The sequence below is a fragment of the Sorex fumeus genome, unplaced genomic scaffold (assembly GCF_029834395.1).
Source record: "Sorex fumeus unplaced genomic scaffold, SorFum_2.1 ptg000034l, whole genome shotgun sequence".
In the NCBI taxonomy this organism is placed as follows: domain Eukaryota; kingdom Metazoa; phylum Chordata; class Mammalia; order Eulipotyphla; family Soricidae; genus Sorex; species Sorex fumeus.
In genome coordinates this window covers 31,094,222-31,113,232 of record NW_026606091.1, presented here as the reverse complement: position 1 = coordinate 31,113,232, position 19,011 = coordinate 31,094,222, and the positions used below count along the sequence as shown (strand labels likewise).

Genomic DNA, 19,011 nt, shown 5'->3' with positions numbered 1-19,011 from the left:
CCCCATCCGGGTCAGACAGAAGGACAGAGATATATAAATAAAGTTAAGGAAATAGGAGTAGCTTACTGGGGGCGCTCCCGGGCGGACTCTCCGAACCTCAGGTGAGGCAATGGTACACCCGCGCCCTGGGTTAGACTAAGGGGGCTATGAAGTTGTCTTGGTCTGGTCCTAGTCATCTGTTCGTGGGTCAATGTTAAGGAACATGGAATGAAGCCTGGTGGCTTCCTGTCACCAAGTGGGCATTAAGTCTTGTCTTCCTCACCTGGGACAAGGTGATCTTTGACTCCAGGAATGTTACTGTCCACTCAGCCGGTTGCCATTTGGTTCTGGTCACCATTTTGTCAGAGCAAACCTCACATTTGATTCTTGTCAAATTTGGTGATTCCTGACCCATCCATCTTGTCCACCTCCTAGAGAGGGTCTCTCAGAGGTCCTGCCTAGTTTTTCGCTTCTGCCTCTTGTTGCCTCCTTGGTTCCCTCCCCTGAGGCTTGGCAGACAGAATCATTTGCGAGCCCCCCTTAGCTCACCCCGCTGCGGCTGATCCTGACAAACTAGCACCTGCAGGTTAATCTTCTGGCGATGCTCAGTGATGAGTTTGTCTGGGATTGTTTCCCATTTCTCTCCTGACTCTGAGAGATGTCCATTCTACAGTGAGGCCCTCAGGAGTGGCCAAAGCTGACCACGGCTGGGCCTGACCAGCCTCCAGCTCACTGGCCCTTCTCGAGTTCATTCTTTCAACTGGCTCAAAGCCCCCTCCCCCTCCTGACTGGTTTGAGTAGAGCAGTGTTCAGTCATTGAAGAAAACACCTTTTCCTCCCTACTGGACACTGAGCAGGCCCAGGGCCCATTGATTGAAAAGACAACTGCAGCCAGGGAGTCAGTTTGGTTCTGGACCCTTACTGCCCATGGCATTCTGGACCTTAAGGAGTTTTTCCACCTGGGTTGCTACTTGAGTTAGAGACCCTCTGCCTGTTCCCAGTCACCACAGCCCCCATCTGGCCTCTGGGGCACACAGAGTAGTGAGGAGACCAGAATCAGCCGTGGGGGTGGGGTGATGTGTTTTCACCTCTGGGCTGCTCAGGTAAATGAGCAAAGCACAGTTAGCAGGTATATCCCCCCTGCCCCCCCCCCCCCACCCTCGTCAGGATCCCACCATCCAGGGTATATTCTCAATGACACCATACTCATCAAGGGTCACTGTCAATCAAGATGAAACTAGCGCCCAGGTCAGCACTTCCTGATCACCTTTGTCAGGATTCCTGCCCTGCATCCCGCCACCCACCCAGACTCTGTCTCCTTCCCCTGCCTGGTTTCTGTGGGCACCTGCAGAGTTTGCATCTGCTTTGGCAGCCTCAGGCAATCCATGGTGTTTGCTCAGTGCACCAGAGAGTCGACCCTGCGGGCTCAGCACAACTCCCCATTTCTATTATTGTTAGTATTTGTGACCAAAGAGACCAGGGCTAGTCTAGGTATTGGCAGCAGTGCCGTTGGGGCAGACCCTCAGTGCCCGAGCGTTTCCTGCCCTGCTCACACCCAGCATGCCTCCAGCTCTCCCTGCCAGAAGACCCACGGTTCAACAGTTGGACACGGTAACAAGTTGCCGATGCAGATGTTTCTGTTTCCTCACCTCTTTAAGTTAAACGTTTACAGCAATGGTGAAATTTGCTTCTCATCAATGTTGCCTGTCATCTTGCGTAAGCTCAGTAAGAGAATTACAGATTCCTTGAATCTGTCGCTTCAAATTTAGCTCAACGTAAAGTCAGGCATGAAAGGTCAGATCTGTTGGCTTTTCCTGGCCCATGTCATCTGCTCCTACTCCCCAGACTCCAGTCCTGGGGCCAGTTTTATTTCCCCAGGGCTAGGAAATACATGTCATCTTGCACTTCCTGAAAGTCACGGGGTAGGTGGAAGGCTCCTCTTAGGGCAGAAAGGTGGCAGGGTGAGGGGGGTGCTGGACATGTGCCAGCCCTGACGTCCGGCAGCTAAGAAAATGTAGCGGCCCTTGAGCACAGTTCCTGACCTCCCAAAGAACACCAGACCCCCACTCTGTTCTTCCAAGACTGTGGTGAGCCACCCAGGAGATACACGTATAATACTATGAGTATTTTACCTGTCATGTCATGTCACGGTTACCCAGGCCGGGCTATTGTGAAGATGAGAATCCAGGCCAGTTTAGTGAGCCCAGGTGGCCTGAGGACTTCATCCTCTGTAGGAGTGTCCTGGCAGGCAGGTGTCCATCCCATTCCGAACTGGGGTAGGGAGACCTCCCGGACTTCAGGACTTGTCTGGACACTGAGAGCAGGGCCCAGGGTGTGGTCAGTCATTGCAGATCTGCAGATCCCTGGTTGTCCATAGCAGAGACATTTCTAGTTCTCCCTTGGCCAACGTGCCTGAAACAACAATTTTATTTTTTGTCCAAATTTGAAATCCTTGAATGTTAAAAGTAGGTAAAGGGATATTCCTGATACCCTTTCAGTATGTATATTGTAAACCACAAAAAGGAAGACAGAGAGAGAGAGAGAGAGAGAGAGAGAGAGAGAGAGAGAGAGAGAAGGCAGAGACAGAGACAGACAAAGACAGGAACAAACAGAGAGAAAGATAGATAATAAAAACATCTTCCAAAAAGGCTGAACTGAATATCTGGAAAAAAACCCAAGTGCCTGAGAACGGATGACTGGTTAAAAAACTTTGGTATATCTACACAATGGAATACAATGCAGCTGTTAGAAAGGATGAATTCATGAAATTTGCATACAAGTGATACTACATGGAAAGTACCATGCTAAGTGAAATGAGTCAGAAAGAGAGGGACAGACATAGAAAGACTGCATTCATCTGTAGAATATCAAGTAACAAAATAGGAGACTAACACCCAAGAATAGTCACGATAAGTACCAGGAGGTTTGCTCCATGGCTTGGAGGCCAGCCACACATGGTGGGGGAAAAGGCAGCTCAGATAGGGAAGGGAGCACCAAGTAAAGGGTATTGGGAAGATCCTCCCAGGATGGGAGATGCATGCTGGAAATAAACTATAGACCAAACTTGATTGCCACTCAATGCCTCTTTTGCAAACTTCAGCACCCAAAAGGAGAGAGAGAACAAAAGGGAATGCCCTGCCACAGAGGCAGGGTGAGATGAGGGGAAGGGGGGTGGGAAGGATACTGGGATCCGTGGTGGTGGAGAATGGGCACTGGTGGAGGGATGGGTACTCGATCATTGTATAACTGAAATCCAAACACAAAAATTTGTAAGTCTATAACTGTACCTTATGGTGTTTCACTAATAAATTTTTTTAAAAAAAGGCTGGCCTAGGTGGAGAGGTGGAGGGTGTTGGGAGGGAAACTGGAAACACTGGAGGTGGGAAATGTACACTGGTGGAGGGATGGGTGAACAACGATGACTGAAGCCTAATCATGAACAGCTTTGTAAGGGTCTATCTTACATCGATTCAATAAAAAATTTTTAAGAGGAGAATGGATTATATTTGGATTTATAGAATTAGACGTGTAGTACATTTTCTGAGGTAAAATCTAGAGCTCAGCTGAGTCGCTGCGATCATTATAGAATTGGGGAAGTGTGATGCTGAACTTGACTTTAGAGACATTCCATGATGAGTAGATCAGTGGTTCAAATGTGTCCTGCTTTGAGCACCATTCAACATGTCATTACTTAATTTCTTTTTTAAAAATAATTATTTCATTTACTTTAAGGGGAAACTCTATATGGGCACTTATAAATGGCAAACAAATTATATTTGCATTAGATATGGAAGTGGGACTTCAGTCTATCTGACTTCAATCTCTGGCGTCCCATAGAGGCCCTTGAGCATGGCTGGGACTGATCCCTGCTGTGGTTCCAAAACCAAATAAGGAAACAAACAAGGAAATGTAATATATCAAAAGCTAGAACAGGTGGTGAGGTGTCTGCTTTGCATACTTCTATCCTGGGCTGATTCCTGGCACCTCGTATGGATCCTTGAGCACCATTAGGGGTGATCCCTGAGCACAGGACAGGAGACAGGGTCCCCAGTCAAGGGAGGTCTCATCTCTTAGGCCCCTGGAGCAAGACCATGGGGACCTGTGCAGGGGACAGATTGCCCAGGCGCTGCCAGACTTGGGCCTGTGAGTCGGTGCTTGACCTCCACATCCCTGGACCCAGAGCAGGATGCCCTGGCTGCCTGTCCTCACTCCCAGCCTTGTGCCCACAGGTGGGACTGCAGGACAAACAGGTGAGTGTCTGCGGCAGCAACAAGACTGGGATCTCGGCCTCCCGCAGTAGGACGTGGCCTCTGACCAGTGTCGGTCTCTGAGAATAAGCAGGAGGAGGAGCAGGTGCTACTGCAGAGTCAGCTCCGGATCAGCTGCAAGGGGAGTGAATCAGGACAAGGTGGATATGGAGAAATGACAGAAGGTGCCGGGGGAGACCCACTGTGAGGGTAGGAGCCTGCCTGGGTTGGTGGGAGGAAGGACAGGCCAGGACGCCACCCACTATAATATATCAAAATCTAGAAAAGGCTAGAGGGGTTGTGGGGGTGTGGATTGGCCCTCACTGAACAGAGAGGGTCCTAGTAGCAGGGAGGCTGCGGGGTCGAGGTATAGGGAGGCCCCCTCTCTTAGGTCTTGGGAGAAAGACCCCCAGGGGAATGTGCAGGGGACAGGTAACCCCATGTGCTGTTTTCCTTGGGCCTGTGTGTGTGTGTCTGGGCCCTGAATGTTGTGGTGGGATCTGGACAGCCTTCGACCCTGTCTCATGACAGAGATGTGCATGCAAGACGAGAAGGTGCAGTGCCTGCAGCCTGGAATGCTTCTGCTGGTGCCAAAAGCAGCACACAGCTGCAACCCCACACCTGAATGGCCCACTCACATGGGCTCCAAGGTTGAGCAGGTGCTGAGGCACAAGGAGCTCATGGACCAGCTGCAGCAGGTGCTAACAAGGCAGCAGGCCCTGCTGGAGGCCACCTTCAGGGAGCTGAGGGAAACCCAGGTGAGGGGATGGGCAGGGGCTCAGGGACAGGAAGGCGCATCAGGTCCTAGACCTGCCTACTCACCTGGTGCCTTCATCTTTAGGGGATCCTCAGTCCTGAAATCAGGAGCAACTGAGCCCCAGGCCTTGCTGGAATTCCAAGGGTACCCTGAAGAGGGTGAGTGGTGCGGTGGGTCTCCAGGAGGGAGAAGTTCCTGATGGGGATCTGGAGGTGGGGCTATATGGGAGGTGGAGCCATGCGGGACCCCTGAGATGCCTCCACCTTCCTTGCTTGGCTGAGACCCTGGAGTGCCCCCTAGTCAATCCAGTGTCGAAGAACACGGAGTTGGAGGTGAACATAGTGGAGGTTTGTGAGACCATGACCTCTATGGAACTCGAGGTGATGGTCATGAAGGACAGGCTGGTGGCGTGTGAGAAGACTAAGGATCTGGATGACTAAGGTCTGAGACTAAGGTCTGGTGTCCAGACCTGGGGAGCGGGATGATGGATTGTGTGAAGAACCCAGAGAGACCCTCCTATTCCTGTCTGTGAGGAACAGGAGGCCGCAGACCTCAGATCCGGATCCTGTAATGACCTGCCCACAAATAACCAGAATCCAGCTCGTCTGCTTGAGTTCAGCTGGCAAGCTTGTTCACCATTAATCCACTTTTTCTACCCTGATGATGTACTCTGTGTTCTTCAATTCCACCTAATCTAGCCCTGATCCAGTTCTTCCCACCCTCCTCCTTCCTCCCTCCTCCCCACTCTTCCACTTTCCCTCAGCACTAGACCCTAGGGATCAAGGGGGCAGAAAGGTCCCCCAACACTAGACCGCAGGGATCAGTGGGACAAAAATGTCTCCTACCTCTAGGCACCAGGGATGTTGGGAGCAGAAATTTAAACTGGGCCACACTCAAACTTCAGTCATGATAGCTCCAAAAGCCAAACAAGGGCTTGAGGTGGGAGCTCTCCCTCCCCAGTACACAGTCCCGTTTCTCCATATGGCAGCCCTGAAGCTAATGGGGGCTGGAAACATCAGAGCAACCAGTTCTAGACAGTCTTTGGGGGCTGGTTGGGCACTAATGAATTGAGGAGAAGAGAGAGGAAGGAGGCATGCTGGGTCACTCTCTGACAGTCACTGTCCTATTTCCAAGCTTGTTTCAATAAATGGATCCATCCCAGGCCGTGTGGGTATGTGTCTTGGGCGAGGTGTGTCCTGCCAGCAGTTGGCAGTTGCTTCTAGATTGTGGGTGGCCCTTGCCATGGGATTCACCATGTCTAGAGCCTGTCATCTGCATGCCCCTGAGTACAATGTCAATGACCCCAGGAGAGTACCTCTAAGATTTGGAGTGGTAACATTCAAAATATGGTGGTGGGAAGGTACGATGGTGGTGGAATTGGTGTTTGAATATTAAATGTAATAAATTATTGTCAACAACTTTATGAAAACAAAATAAGATTTGCAAAAAATTCAATAAAATATAAAGCATGAAAAGAGAACAGAAAAATCAAAGATACACCAATCTAATGCGTTTTTTTTCCCTAGAGGTGTTTTTTTTATTTTATTTTTTTTTACAGTTGTAGATTTACAATTTTTTGTGCTTTGGTTTCAATTATACAATGATCAGATACCCATCCCTCCACCAGTGCCCATTTTCCACCACCATGGATAATATCCCTCCCACCCCCATCCCCCCATCCCCCCTGTCTCTGTGGCAGGGCAATCCCCTGTGTTCTCTCTCTCCTTTTGGGTGTTGTGGTCTGCAAAAGAGGCATTGAGTGGCAAACATGTTCAGTCCATTGTCTACTTTCGACATGCATCTCCCCTCCTGGGAGGATCCTCCAAACATCCTTTATTTGGTGCTCCCTTCTCTATCTGAACTGCCCTTTCCTCTAGGATACCCGGCTGGCCTCTAAGTTATGGAGTAATCCTCCTGGTGCTGATCTCTGATATTCTTGGATATTAATCTCATACTTTGTTACTTTATATCCGCCAGATGAATGCAATCTTTCTATGTCTATCCCTCTCTTTCTGACTCATTTCGCTTAGCATGATACTTTCCATATTGTACCACTTGTATGTAAATTTCATGACTTCATCTTTTCTAACAGCTACATAGTACTCCATTGTGTAGATGTACCAAAGTTTCTTTAACCAGTCATCTGTTCTTGGGCATTCAGGTTTCTTCCAGTTTCTGGCTATTGTAAAGAGTGCTGCAATGAACAAACAAGTGAAGATGTCACTTCGACGATACATTTTTGCCTCTCTGGGATATATTCCCAGGAGTGGTATTGTTGGGTCAAATGGGAGCTCAATTTCTAATTTTTTGAGAATCGTCCAGACTGTTTTCCAGAAGGGCTGAACCAGTCGACATTCCCACCAACAGTGAAGGAGTGTCCCTTTCTCGCCACATCCACGCCAGCATCAGTTGCTTTTGTTCTTTTGAATGTGGGCCAGTCTCTGAGGTGTGAGATGGTATCTCATTGCGGTTTTGATCTGCATCTCCCTGATGATTAATGATGTAGAGCATTTTCTCATGTGCTTTTTTGCCATTCGGATTTCTTCTTTGAGAAAGTTTCTGTTCATTTCATTGCCCCATTTTTGGATGGGGTTGGATGTTTTCTTCTTGTGGAGTTTAACCAGTATTTTGTATATCCTGGATATCAACCCCTTGTCAGATATGTATTCGGTGAATATCCTTTCCCATTCTGTAGACTGTCTTTGTATTTTGGTCACTGTTTCTTTGGAGGTGCAGAAGCTTCTTAGTTTAAGATAGTCCCATTTATCTATCTCTGTTTTCACTTGCTCGGCCAGTGGCGTGGCATCTTTGAAGATACCATTAGCTTCAGTGTCATGGAGGGTTTTGCCAACTTTATCTTCAATGCACCTTATGGTTTCTGGTCTGATGTTGAGGTCTTTAATCCATTTTGATCTTACTTTCGTACATGGTGTTAGGCAGAGTTCTGAGCCTATTTTTTTGCATGCTGCCGTCCAGTGATGCCAACACAATTTATTAAACAGGCTTTCCTTACTCCACTTCACATTACTTGCACCTTTATCAAAGATTAGATGATCATATGATTGAGGGGAGATGTCAGTGTATTTAACCCTGTTCCATTGGTCTGCAGTTCTGCCTTTGTTCCAGTATCATGCTGTTTTAATTATTACTGCTTTGTAGTACAGTTTGAAGTTCGGGAGGTTGATTCCTCCCATTTTCTTTTTCCCAAGAATTGCTTTAGCTATTCGTGGGGGCTTATTGTTCCATATAAATTTCAGGAGTGTTTGCTCCATTTCTTTGAAGAATGTCATGGGTATCCTTATAGGGATTGCATTGAATTTATACAATGCTTTCGGTAGTATTGCCATTTTGACAATGTTAAGTCTCCCGACCCATGAGCAGGGGATATCTTTCCATTTCCTCATGTCATCTTTTATTTCCTGAAGTAGCGTTTTGTAGTTTCTTTGTACAGGTCCTTTACTTCCTTAGTTAAGCTGATTCCTAGGTACTTGATTTTCTGGGGCACAATTGTGAACGGGATTGTTTTTTTCATGTTGCTTTCTTCTCTCTCACTGTTTGCGTATAGGAAACCCATGGACTTTTGGGTATTGATTTTATAACCTGCAAATTTACTATACGAGCCTATTGTTTCTAGGAGTTTTTTGGTGGAGGTTATTGGGTTCTCTAAGTAGAGTATCATATCATCTGCGAATAGTGAGAGCTTGATTTCTTCCTTTCCTACCTGAATGCCCTTAATATCTTTTCCCTGCCTAATCGCTATTGCAAGTACTTCCAGTACTATATTGAACAGCAGTGGAGAGAGTGGGCATCCCTGTCTCGTCCCTGATCTTAGAGGGAAGGCTCTCAGTTTTTCCCCATTGAGGATGATGCTTGCTGTAGGCTTGTGGTAGATGTCTTTAATTATGTTGAGGAAGGTTCCCTCTATACCCATTTTGGCTAGGGTTTTCATCATAAAGGGGTGCTGGATCTTATCAAATGCTTTCTCTGCATCTATTGATATGATCATATGCTTTTTATCTTTTCTTTTGTTGATATGGTGGATTATGTTGATTGATTTCCGAATGTTAAACCACCCTTGCATCCCTGGGATGAATCCTACTTGGTCATGGTGTATGATCTTTTTGATGAGTAGTTGGATTCTATTTGCTAGTAGTTTATTGAGGATCTTTGCATCTGTGTTCATCAGGGATATCGGCCTGTAATTCTCTTTCTTTGTGGTGTCTCTGTCTGCTTTTGGTATCAGTGTGATATTTGCTTCGTAGAAACTGTTCGGAAGTGTTTTTGATATTTCATTTTCGTGGAAAAGCTTAAAGAGCATTGGGAGTAAGTCCTCTTTAAAGATTTGGAAGAATTCACTAGTGAATCCATCCGGGCCAGGACTTTTGTGCTTGGGGAGACTTTTTATTACCATTTCAATTTCCTTGATGGTGATAGGTCTATTCAGGTATTCCAGGTCTTCTTGGTTCAGCCTTGGGAGTCTGTAGGAGTCTAGGAATTTATCCATTTCCTCGAGGTTTTGATGTTCCTTGGCATAAAGCTTCTCAAAGTACTCCCTGAGGATCCTCTGAATTTCTGTGGTTTCTGTTGTAATGACCCCCTTTTCATCTCTGATTCGGTTTATTAGGGTTTTCTCTCTCCCTTTCTTTGTGAGTTTTGCTAGAGGCTTATCGATCTTGTTAATTTTCTCAAAGAACCAGCTCTTGGTTTCATTGATCTTTCGGATTGTTTTTTGTGTTTCCATCTCGTTAATCTCTGCTCTGAGTTTTATTATTTCCTTTCTCCTGTTCGGGTTGTGCTCCTTTTTTTTGGTCCTTCTCCAAGCTCTTAAGCTGTGAGGTTAGGTTACTTATGTGTGCTTGCTCCTCCTTCCTGAGGAATGCTTGTAGAGCTATAAACTTTCCTCTTAACACAGCCTTTGCTGTGTCCCATAAGTTTTGGTAACTCGTGTTCTCATTTTCATTCGTTTCTAGGAATCTTTTGATTTCCTCTTTGATTTCCTGTCTAATCCACTCGTTGTTCAATAGTGCACTGTTTAATTTCCAGGTGTTTGATTTAGTTTTCTGTTTTTGTGTGTGATTTACTTCTAATTTCAGCGCATTATGGTCTGAGAAGATTGTTGATACAATCTCTACCTTCTTAATTTTATGGAGGCATGTTTTGTGGCTCAGCATGTGGTCTATCTTGGAGAATGTTCCATGTACGCTTGAGAAGAATGTATATTCAGCTTTTTGTGGATGAAGTGTCCTGTATATATCTACTAAGTCCCTTTCTTCCATTGTTTCCCTCAAATGAAGTATGTCCTTGCTAAGCTTGAGTCTGGTTGATCTATCAAGAGGTGACAAAGCAGTTCTAATGCGTTTTTTAAAAAAAAAAAAAGCAATGGCGTCTAAGCTACTAAGATAGCCCACAGAATGGGAAAAATTATTTACCCAATACCTAGCTGATGAAAGGCTAATATTCAAGTTATATAGCACATTGGTAGAACTTTACAAAAAATATATCTCCCAACCCCATTAAACAAATGCAGAGAGGAATAATGAACAGAAACTTCCTCCAAGAAGAAATTCAAGGACTGGAGCGATAGTACAGTGGTAGTTGTTGCTTTGCACGTGGCTGATCTGGGTTTGATCCCCGCCATCCTACGGGCTACACCCGCCTTGGAACCCCAAGTGTTCTGTGAGAACCAGAAGGCAGTGTCCTTCCTAAAGACACCCCATGCACACCCCATCCTCCCTTTCACCTAGAGGTGGAAATCACACCCAGATCCAAGACAGACCTGAGCCAACAACCCGTCAAAGACAAATTGTGTTGGCAGAAGATCAGACAGACTGTGATGCCCGTGAGGTAAGGAGGCTGCAGACACCCATCCCAGGGCACAAAGTGACCTGCCTGAAAGTGATGTGTTCCCCCCAAGAGTCAGAAATGGTTAAACAGAATTCTTACTCACCTGTAATTCCGTCTTTTACCTACCCTGTCAAAATCATATTCATTTACCCCAACCTTGTCTTTCTTCCCTCTTCCTTCCCGCCCTTCTCCTCTCCCCCTCCTCCTTCCTGCCCCCTCCCTTCTCCCCTCCTCTGCCCCTTCCCATTGAGGAATGGGGCTATGGGACTATGAGGCTCTGCGGCTACACAAAGCAATTGCAGACGTGCCCCCATGGCAGGGATGCTGCGCACTAGGAGTGGCGAGATGACCCAAACAGAACAACATTGAGACTCGTACTCTGCAATTAAAGAATTTACACAGTCTCCAAGGAAGCTCAGCTAGAGAAGAGGGCACCAAATCAAGGGTGCTGGGAGGATCCTCCCAGGGTGGGAGATGCATGCTGAAAGTAGACTATAGACCAAACATGACTACCACTCAGTGCCTCTATTGCAAACCACAGCACCCAAATGGGGAGAGAGAGAACAAGGGGGAATGCACTGCCAAAGAGGCAGGGTGGGAAAGGGGGTTGGGGGGGTAGGAGGGATGCTGGGACCCGTGGTGGTGCAGGATGGGTGCTGGTACAGGAATGGGTACTTGATCATTGTGTGACTGAAACCCAAGCACAAAAATTTATAAGTCTACAATTGTACCTCATGGAGTTTCACTAATAAAAAATAATAAAAAGAAAATTCTTGGATTAAAAAAAAAGGTACACAGCCTCCAGCACATCCATATGTGCAGGAGCAAACTCAAAACATAAAATAATAACCCAATTAAAAAATAAATCCAAATAAATAAATTTCAATTTTTAATATGAACAGATACTACACTTGATCTTAGCCAAAAGGCCGAGAAGCTCCGGGGGATGGAGTGATAGCACAGTGGTAGGGCGGTCGCCTTACAAGCGGCCAACATAGCCGACCCAAGTTTGATTCCTCCACCCCTCTGGGAGAGCCCGGCAAGCTACCGAGAGTGACTCGCCCGCACGGCAGAGCCTGGCAAGCTCCCTGTGACGTATTCGATATGCCAGACACAGTAACAACAAAGTCTCCAATGGAGACGTTACTGGGCCCGTTTGAGCAAATCGACGATCAACGGGAGTGCCTTTACATTTTACCTTTCCCTTTTAATATGAAAATTAAGAGATCGTGGGGTCTCACCATGTTTTGTGCTTGTCCCTATCCTTCCCCGAGTGCACCCGCCCCTACCCAGTCTTTCCAGAGGGATTCAGGGCTTCATTCTTATGGTCTTTATCCGGATGCCACTCAGGTTGGAAACTGCTCCTGAACTGTTCAGTGGTTCTGAGCAAGAGATTTAGTCCACTGCTTCTTGCAAGTCAGAGGATGGGGTCCCATCCAATAAGCAGAAAGGCTGGGGTCGTGAAAGTTAAGTGGGTTTTCACATCAAAATCTAGAGTCGCAAAAGTTAGATGTGGGTTTTCACATCATAATCCCAGGGACTGTGCCATCTGGGCAATTGGTAGCCACTGGGGCCCTTTGTTAGTCATGAGTGTCACCCCTGAATGGGGACCTGGAGGTAGATAGTTTGTTTACCTCTGTGGCACAGCGAGAGATCAGAGCCCCCTGCCTCAGAGTCTGGTATGCACAGACCTCTGCCAATGGCCCTACCCTGGGTCAGGGCACCTAGAGCCTGGTGCCATTTCTCAGGCACTACGAGGATCAACCTCTATGCCTCTGGAGCCCTACTGCTGATTTTTTTAGGTTATTTGTTTTTCTTTTTTTCACTTCTAAATGCTCATTCTTCCAGGAGGTCTGGTGCCCAGCCTCAACCAAGAGCTGGAGCAGAGCCTCTGAGGCTCTCTTTCAGTCCTCTTAGGCTTCTGACACTAGGACCTTATCATTTACAGACTGCAGGATGGTCCATTCCAGGGCTCCAACGAGGATTTTCTTAAGTCCAGAGCCAGGGTCTTCCTGAAGAAGGTGGTCGAGTTTTTGAATCCTTGGGCAACGGGTCCACAGTGACTGAGGTTTCCTCCTGTCTCTGGATCCTTTGGCCCAAAGGCAAACGGGTCTGCTTCCTGGAACAATTTGCAAAGGGGGAAGCATATCTTTTGAGGTTCAGGCCAGTCAATCATTGGGCACTAGAGGAAAACAGACTCAAGAGAGTGGAAGGGCTGGGTACCACAAGGTGACCAGCAGGAGCGACCACACTGATTCGGCGCAGGTCATGACTTCTCAACTGAGGCCAATGGGTTGCTCCCAGTTGAGCTGCATCCCACCACTATTCCTGCCTCCCAGACCTGCGCAGTATCTTTCCCTATCCCTAGCCACACCTCACGGTCTACCTGACATTGTCGCTGTCTCTGGAGGCTCACTCCTAGCATGAGTTTACCAGCAGAGGGGCATGATACTGCCATTAGAGAGCGCCTGGAGAGGGTATTTTCCAAAGTGGGAATACACAGTGTCAAAGTGGACATTTATTTGCGCTTCTAGCTCTGTCTGGAGATCTAATGCCAATAAGATACTAAAGTGAGGAACAGAGAGAACCTTGTTTTCCATATGGAACCCCCAGCATCTGCTGAGACCATGGATTCTCGTGTCCAGCAAAAGCAGGGAAGGGCTGCACCTCCAATACCTTCAACGAGCTCTGCTTCCTATGTTGCCCTGTCTTGGGGGTCATGGGGCCCACTGTTTCCACGAGGCTTTTCTTGGGAGTGTAAGTACAAAGTTACCCTGCCTTCCCTGCCTGCCTGCGGACTCCCTGTGACTCTGTCAGACTGTCCAAGTGGTCCTGATGTCAGTAGACATTTCTGGAAGCTAACCAACTCTGAATGTCTACCACTCCCATTCATAGAGGGTCACAACTTGTCTGGTGTCTTATTGGCACTTTGTTCTCTCCTGCATCATGTCATGGCCCTCTGGGGCAATGATCTGGGGCCTGCCTTCTGCCCCTCCGCATCCTCCACCCCTGACCCCTGCTCCTGCTCTGGCTCCCCTCTTACTCCCCGCCCCTTGTCTGCCCTGCCAGTTCGCACCTCCTCTAGACCAAGGGCACACTGGAGGTGCTGGGGTCTGGCCTTAACCACTCCACCGGGGTAGTGCTGTCGCCACTGGAGGTGCTGGGGCCTGGCCTTAACCACTCCACTGGGGTAGTGCTCTCTCCACTGGAGGTGCTGGGGGCTGGCCTTAACCACTCCACTGTGGTAGTGCTGTCTCTACTGGATGAGTGGCAGTGCCATCCAGCTGCCATGCTCTCTGCCAACTCCTCCAGTGCACCAGGTGCCACTGCTTGGGTGTTGCTCTTTTTCCTTTTGGTCTTCTCTTGCTTTCTCCCCTGCTTGGTAGTGAGTTTTGTTGTTTCACAAATGAGAATTGCAGCACTAATATAACTTTGAGTTTTGAACGACTATGAACACATACGTACTTTGCCAAAATTTCTGCCTAAAGCTAACTAAAAACCAAGAAGCTGGGACTGGAGTGATAGCATAGTGAGTAGGGTGTTTGCCTTGCATATGACTGACCTGGATTTTATTCCCAGAATCCCATATGGTTCCCTGAGTACCACCAGGAGTAATTCCTGAGTGCATGAGCCAGGAGTAACCCCTGGGCATCGCTGGGTGTGACCCATAAAGGAAAAAAAGGCACATTTTGGCAAGTGGGAGAACATGATGAGATAATAGTGCTAATGGAATGAATAGTTCCAAAGTCTGAACACCGCACAAGGCGAGAGATCAGTTTTACAGCAGATCTGATGGGCGTCGGGGTATTAGCAAGCAGCTGACAGGAGAGTATGGAACAAGAAATGACCAAGGTTTCTTGGTGCAGAGAAGGATCTGGAGCATATCAATAATGTAGGAAAATTTGGGAGATTTTCCCTGGTTTCTAAGTTGAACAGAGTGACAGACCACCTCTGGGTCATCCTGGGTGATTTCCGTGCCTGTCTTCGTCTTTCCCAGACCCTGTGCCTCATTGCAGCTCCTGCTCTCCAGGATAGCCTGTCTGAAGTTAGCCTGCGGGAAATGTGGGCAGAGGTCCCCTCTCCTCTTCAGCAGGGCTATGGAGATCCTAGTATCAGGACTTGAACAGGGCTGGGCCACATCAAGGCAAGCACCTTCACCCCAGCAATATCCCTGGGGCCCATTCTTGAAAAGTCTGAAAGTGCTCGGGAGTGGAAGCCTCGGGTTCCACGGGGCTGTCTCCCTGGGCACTGTGCAGTACAGAAGGGGGAGTGAGGCATCTTTAAGGGAGCCCAACTCTACAGGAAGGAGAGTTAGGTGGGAAGCAGCTGAAAGAAAAGAACTGCTTGCAGCAGGGCATTAGTCCAGCAGATAAAGTGATCGTCTTGCACACTGCTGACGTTGGATCAATGGGCCCCCCTAGTTCCACTAGGTATGGTCCCTGAGCTAAGTCAGGAGTAAAGCCTGAGCATGTCTGGGTGTGGTGCCAACACCCAAAGAAAAGTGCTGCAAGCAGACAGGGCCGACCTTTTCCCAGTGCCCTAAGGAAGGATTCCTCAAATTCTTAGAGGGCATAAGAGAGATTTCCCTGTTAGGTGGAAGGGGTGAGGGAGGGGAAGGGGGTGACCGTACTGGCCCTCCACTTGTGACTCTGCCTGAGCAGTAACAGTACACTTGGACAGTCCACAGTGGCCTGACTCAGGCCAGGACTTGGCTGCTGCTTTGACACAAAGGTGTCCTGAAATTGTGAATGTCAGTGTCCTTAGGAGGGAGAAGCCCCCAATGAGGGTCAGGAGGCAGGATACCCGGGGCGGGGGGGGGCAAAACCAGGCTGACCCTGCTCCCGAGCCCTCCACCTCCCTTGGTTGGCTGAGAGCCTGGGGCTGCCCCTCAGCCTATCCAGTTTTAGTCAATCTAAGGGCACTGAAGTGGAGGAAAACACAGTGGAGATCATAAAGCCCGAGGAGCTGGAGGTGGTAACAGTCAAGAAGGACAAGCTGGTGGTGTGGGGAAGACCGTGCATCTGGAGGCAGAAATCTCCCCCAACATTGGGCACCGGGGATGTGGGGGGCAGAAATGTCCCCTACTAATAGACACTAGTGGTCTGGGAGGCAAATAAAGGCCCTAAGCAGTAGGCACCAGTTACATGGGGTGCAGAGGTTTCCCGTAACAATAGACAGCAGGGTTCCAGGGACAGAAATGTTCACAATAACTCAGCACCAGGTATGAGCAAAGCTGAAATTTCCTCCAGAAAAAAACACTAGGGATTTTGGGGAAAATTGTTTTCCAATACTAGACACAAGAGCTCTGGGGGGAGAAATGTCCCACAACAGAGAACAGAGCTGAGATAGGAGACATGTCCTCCAACACTACACAATAAGGAGTCCCAGGAGCAGAAATACTCACCCCCATAGAAATAGTCCAAAGAGTAGCAATAAGAAATGACCACCTCCCCACCCTCCACCTTAGATTATACCCCAGGAGAGAGGAGTGGAGAATGCCTCCTCACCCCTGCTTTCCTACCTAAATGTTGAGATATTTCCGGTTTGTGGGCTGTCCTTGCACGGTCCAGGGCATTTTCCTCTTTTTGAGTAAAAATTCTGTCCAGAAGGCCAGAGAGAAGTCTCAGGAGACTCAGTACAGGCTTGGGATGCATGAGAGCAAGAAGGTTCCCTGGCACCACAGGGTCTCCTGATCACAAAGAATGGAGCAAATAGAGATCCCAACAAGCCCCAAACCTCTCAGGTATGTACACAGGCCATGAAGGTCAATGAAGCAGTACTTGGAAGGATCTCAGTGCTTAGAGGAAACCCTCATTCAGAGCATCCGATTTTCAAAACGTCACTTGGGTACAACTATCTACCCGTCCTGGCCCAGGGAAAACGAGGCAACACTCAAACCTTCGGTTCATGGGCTACAGGCCAAGCAAAAGTCTGAGCCGAGAGCTCCCCCTCCTCCAGTGCACTTTTTCTATTCTGGGAAAGGAAGTCCTGAAAAGGATGGAGGCTGGAACAGTCAGCAACTGAGTTCTAGGCACTACCTGGGACAGTTTAGGGGATCATGAATTGGTGGCAGAGGAGAGAGAGGGGAGTGGGCTGAATCAGTCTCCCTGACAGCCACTGTCCTGTTTCCAAGATTGTTTCTACAAATGGATGCATCCCAGCCTGTGTGGGTGTGTGGCATTGGGTGGGTGGGTCCTGCCAGGGAACGGCTCATGCTTCTTGATGAAGCATGAGCTATCCTCTGGGGGTCTCCCCATGGATCAGAACCTGACATGACATGCCCATGCCCATGGTGCCTGTTCCGTCTACACCTCCTCTGTAGTTCCCACCGGGAAGAGCCCCCACCTTGCCCCAATGCTTCGTGGGTGCCAGGCCCCCTAGTGGCCAGATCATGTCTCAGGTAAGGTAAAGGTAAAGGTAAAGGCCCTCCCGTTGATCGTCGATTTGCTCGAGCGGGCCCAGTAACGTCTCCATTGGAGACTTTGTTGTTACTGTGTCTGGCATATCGAATACTCTCGATAGCTTGCCGGGCTCTCCGAGAGGGGCGGAGGAATTGAACTCGGGTCGGCCATGTTGGTTGCGTGCCAGGCAGAGGCCCTACCCTCTGTGCTATCGCTCCAGCCCTGTGCTATCACTGTGCTATCACTGTGCTATCGCTCCAGTGACCCTGTGCCCCACCATCAGAGATAAATTTGATTCTCAGCCCAGCGAAAGTGAGAGGGGGAGATGTCAGAGCTATAGGACACAGCCGGAGACCACTGGGGCCTGAATGTGCTCAGGGCAGGGAGGACAGGTGCATTCGTGGATGCCATAGTGGGCACGGGCGATATGGGGGAGTTGGGGTTCCTTTCAGGCTGCAGGACTCGTGAGGGCAGCGTGGCCAGGCTGAGTGGCCCAAGTTGGGAGTGTGTGTATTGAGAGGGATTTCCAGAACACGCCGGGATCAACACCAGAGAAGCATCAAGGTTCCCCAAGGCCAAGTCTGGTGTCCAGCTCCCAGTAGGATGGACTGAGTCTCAGAGAAAGGGGCAGAGCTGGGGTGGGGAGGTTCTATGGGGTCATTAAGAGCCCTCCAGGACTCAGAAAGGGAAGTCTCTGAGCAACAGGGGGAATTGGTCAGGGACTGACTGGGTCTGGGGGCTCATGGCCCCACAAACTGGCTGCTGCCAGTCTGGGAGGAAGCAGTGAGAGGACAGAGAGAACGTGGACACAGGACAAGGCGGGAGCAAGAACTCTGCGGGCTTCAGGAGAGGAGAGGGGCAGGGCAGGGGGCAGGGGCTCCAAGGAGACAAAGGAGAGGGGCCTGGTGAGTGAGGGGCGGTGGGGACAGCGACCAGGACAGCTCCTCTGCCAGGCTTGCTGGGCTCCCACAGCAGCAGCCAGGCCAGACCTAGGGGTGCTCAGGGGCTAATCCTGGCAGCTGCACCCCAGCCTGGGCATGTGGGGACGTGATCTCTGGGAATGAGAAAGTCGTGGACTGAGCTACGGGAGACCGAAAGGGTCAGTGCTCTTGGCCCACCGTGGGGCCCACAGAGTTCCAAGCCACCATAGTCGGTAGGGGGCAGTGCCCGAGGGTCCGGGTGGGGGCGGCAAGGCCCGTCAGGCCCACCAGGGCAGAGGCTGGTGCAGCCTTCATTGTGAGGTTACCCCTGGGAGCTCTAGATTTCTCCCTGGCCAATGGGGTTGCAGCCCCGAGGCCACGCCCCCTTCCCTGCCTATAAAAAAAGCTCGTGGCCCCGCCCCTCGGGGACCCTCTCTCAAGGATGCTTGAGGGAGAAGTGGCCCCATCACACCTTCCCCCTGTTGACCCTTCGAGGGGTCATCTAGGGGTCACCTCCAGATGGTGACCCTTCCACGGGTCATCTACGGGTCACCTCTAGGTGTCATCTCTAGGAGATCGTTGGAAATTCGCAGAGCGCAACGGACGGTAAGAAAAGGCCCTGCGTTGGCCCTGCACTGGTCAGCGTATGGCCCCGAGGCCACAGGATCAAGCCCGGGCCCATTTCCAGCAAGTCTTCTGGCAGTTTTGTCCCCAGCAGCCTCTGTCCTGGTCAGGGTCTCCCGGGACTCTGGGATGGGAGTCCCCAGAGAGCCCCTCTCCAGGACCTGTCCGTTCCTGTCCCCAGAATAGGACCTCCTTGGCTCCTGCTGTCCAAAGACCTGGGTGGCTCGACACTGGCCCAC

The 19,011-nt window shown here is 49.4% G+C and overlaps 1 protein-coding gene and 1 pseudogene across 1 annotated transcript in view; one reads left to right on the top strand and one right to left on the bottom strand.

Annotated features, from left to right (window-relative positions):
* Positions 1-19,011, top strand: part of LOC130026627 (polypeptide N-acetylgalactosaminyltransferase 12-like) — a 427,747-nt gene that overhangs the window by 25,840 nt on the left and 382,896 nt on the right. The window lies entirely within an intron of this gene.
* On the bottom strand, positions 11,613-11,768 carry LOC130026788 (uncharacterized; annotated as a pseudogene).